The 2,509-nt window shown below is 40.1% G+C and overlaps 1 non-coding gene across 1 annotated transcript; it reads left to right on the forward strand.

Annotated features, from left to right (window-relative positions):
* Nucleotides 1–1,843: 1,843 nt before the first annotated feature.
* On the forward strand, nt 1,844–1,950 carry LOC127109287 (small nucleolar RNA R71). The gene has a single exon (XR_007796610.1). It is a non-coding gene; the product is annotated as a small nucleolar RNA R71 (small nucleolar RNA).
* Nucleotides 1,951–2,509: the final 559 nt, after the last annotated feature.

Below are 2,509 nucleotides of genomic sequence, written 5' to 3' on the forward strand. Positions count from 1 at the left end.
TGTCCAGTTCAATATTGAGCCCATAGACATTTATCCTGTTATGCAGGATGGGCAAATTCCATCTAGGTCACTCATGTCCCTTAGCGTGCTTCGTGGAGTACCCATCAACTGTCTTTATGGTCATCCAGTTACAGACAATGTTTGATCAACAATAAGGCACTCGACTCTACATCTAGGGTCCATAGTGGTTTCAGGTCGAAGGGTGGTATACACCATTATCACCATGAGAATAACTTATGACACTTTGCATAACATTCTATATAGTATTCTCATAGCAGGTCAATCCAGTATAAAAATTACTCTTAATATTCATACTTATGTTTAAGACTTGATAACTCCTTATCCATGATCCATGAGATGTGATCATCAGTCTATATACGTAATAGTCTTAATGCTTTAATGTTATCCCACTTCATAATAAAGCTCGACTATGGATACTTTAAGAATAATGTTCTTATGTTTAATGTGACCTCATGATTAAGTCACACTTGATACATTAAATGGACTATCTATTCTAGGGACTTTATTAGACAAACATAATAAATAAAAATCCTTTTATTATTAATAAATAATTCGATACAAGTACCAAAAGTATTGGCCTCTAGGGCTTACACCAACAATTTCTCCTTCTTAGCAAGTTTATTCTCGGAAATAAAGTTGCATTCCAAGGGTTTTGGATCGTCAAGCCTACGCTTGTTGGTTAAGATGTCTTTGAGAAATTTGGCGTAAGATGGAATTTGGGTGATGGCTTCGGTGAAAGGAATCTCTACATGAAGCTTCTCTATTACTTTTATAAACTTTTGGTATTGGTTATCGATTTTGGTTTGTTTTAGTCTTTGTGGATATGTGATTGGTGGTTTGTACGGGGGTGGTGGTTTGTAAGTTTTATCCTTGGCTTCTCCTTCTTGGTCGGTTTGTTTTTCGGGTTCCACTGGTTCCCTTCCTTGGTTGGTAGGTATATTTTCTTTAAAAGCTTCGGACTCGCTCATTGCTGGGTTATAAGGCCCTTCGTAAGCGGGTCCCACTTCGTAATGCGATAGCGTTAGCTTGCCCTCGAGGGTTGAGTTGAGGTTGTCCAGGGAATTATCCTCCAGGTGTAGTTTACAGGGCTTGGTTTTGTGCTACCTGTGAGATCTAGGTTTCAAGCATCTTATTGTGAGTAATTATCTGATCAACCTTAGTCCCTAAGTGCGTTATCAGTTCGTTTACGTGAATGTTCTGGTTTAGGAATTCTTTATTTTGCAGAGTCTGGCCTGATATAAAGTTCTCCATGATCTTCTCAAGGTTAGGCTTCTGGGGTACAACTTGCATAGGTTGATTTGGTTTTTGGGCTTGAAAACCTTGTGGTCTTTGAGGTGTAAAATATTGGACATGGTTTTGGTTTTTATAGGAAAAATTCGGGTTATTCTTCAATCGAGGGTTGTAAGTGTTTGAAAATGGGTTACCTTGGGCGTAATTTACTTGGTCGGTGTTCAAGTCATTCAAAAGGTTACATTCCGCCGATTCGTGTCCTTTAGATCCACAAAGTTCACACTCTGTGTGGACTACCGTTGCAGTGTTAGAGTTTGTAGAAATATGTTCGACCTTATGGGCTAAAGCGTCCATTTTCGCTTGCATCATGTCCATCGAACTTATCTCATGTATTCCACCTTGGGTCTCCTTTTTCTCTACTGATGCTTGTTCAGTTCCCCATTGGTAATGGTTTTAGGCCATATCCTCAATTAGGTCACAAGCTTCAGGGTAAGGTTTGTTCATCAGCGCGCCACCAGCGGCAGCATTGATGCTCATCTTTGTGTTATAATGGAATCCATTGTAGAAGGTATGAACAATCAGCCATTGTTCTAGGCCATGGTGTGGACAGACTCTTAACAACTCCTTATATCCTTACCAAGCTTCGAAAAGTGATTCTCCTTGGTTTTGAGTAAATCTAGTTATTTGGTTTCGAAGAACAGCAGTCTTACTAGGGGGAAAATATCTAGCAAGGAATACTCTCCTAAGGTCTTCCCAGGTAGTTATTGAGTTAACTGGAAGTGATTCTAACCACGAACGTGCTCTATCTCTGAGGGAGAAAGGAAATAATCTTAAACGAATCGCATCAGGTGAAGCACCGTTGAATTTAAAGGTGTCAGCCAGTTGGATAAAGACTTTTAAATATTGATTTGGGTTCTAAGTAGCGAGACCCGCGAATTGGTTATGTTGCACTAATTGCAGTAAAGATGGTTTTAGTTCGAAATTGTTGGCAGGAATGAGGGGGTTTACTATACTAGAACTAGGTTCCTCGTCAGAGGGTTGGGCAAATTCCTTAAGAGGTCTCCGGTCGCGATTCTCAGCCATAGCTTTCTTAATTCGGACGAGTAAGAGGCGTGTACGAGTGTAACGTTCAGGTTCCGCTAAAGGATCTACTAAATTTCTGGTACTACGGGTTCTTCACATTTACCAGCTAATAATGCCTTAGTCTAGACGGTGTAACAAGAGGGTGCAAAATTTGACGAAGTTGGTCCCCGGCAAT

This window comes from Lathyrus oleraceus, chromosome 7 (genome assembly GCF_024323335.1).
Source record: "Lathyrus oleraceus cultivar Zhongwan6 chromosome 7, CAAS_Psat_ZW6_1.0, whole genome shotgun sequence".
Classification (NCBI taxonomy): Eukaryota; Viridiplantae; Streptophyta; class Magnoliopsida; order Fabales; family Fabaceae; genus Lathyrus; species Lathyrus oleraceus.